The sequence below is a fragment of the Condylura cristata genome, unplaced genomic scaffold (assembly GCF_000260355.1).
Source record: "Condylura cristata isolate star-nosed mole 26May11 unplaced genomic scaffold, ConCri1.0 scaffold00004, whole genome shotgun sequence".
In the NCBI taxonomy this organism is placed as follows: Eukaryota; Metazoa; Chordata; class Mammalia; order Eulipotyphla; family Talpidae; genus Condylura; species Condylura cristata.
The window spans coordinates 123417-124167 of record NW_004567105.1 but is presented as its reverse complement, the minus strand read 5'-3'; positions in this window follow the sequence as shown (position 1 = coordinate 124167).

Here is a 751-nt window from a genome sequence, read left to right as displayed (position 1 = left end):
AGGCCGGTGTTTGCCGGGTCCCGCGCTGGCCTGGACCCACCCGCCTCCCAGGGCGTCTGATTCCTCGGAGGTGCGACTCCCCTGGCGCGAGGGGGGCCAGATCCTTGGCGCTCCCAGGCGTCTGGGCTCCGGCCACCGCCTCAGCGGAGGAGTCCCGGTGAGGGCGCCTGGGGTTCTGGCCGCCCCTGCAGGCAGCCGCACAGAGGCAGCTGAGCCCCGCCCTGCCCACTGCTGCCCACCCGGCGGCGGACGTCTGCAGGGGCACTGCCCTCCTGGGCCGTCTGTGGCCCGTGGCTGGCCCGCAGCACGGTCTTCTGTTCTGCTGGACTCGTTTGCAAAAGATGCGGGGGCGTCTGACTGAAGGGCCGTGCAGCCTCCTCGCTGTGCCCCATCCCTGGGTGGGTCAGCGCCCCTCACGCTCGCACACCTGGGCAGGACCGGGGCCCAGAGCCCAGGGTTGTCGCTGACCCCCGCCCCAGAGCGCCAGCGGGGAGGCCCGTTCCCACGCCGCGCCCCACCCAGCAGCACACCCCAGCGCCAGGCTCCTGCAGTCCTGCCCATCTGAGCGAGCGCAGGCGCCCCGAGATACAGCGCGGGAGCCCCAACACCAGGACGCTCCCGCTGCCTCCACCCCTGCCGGACCTGGCTGCCGCCCGCCCTGGTTTCTGCCCCGCACGCTGCCCGCCGCCGGGCGCTCCTGGGCTCCCTCCCGCCCGCGCCGCCGGCCACAGTGCTGCCAGTGTTGAGTGGA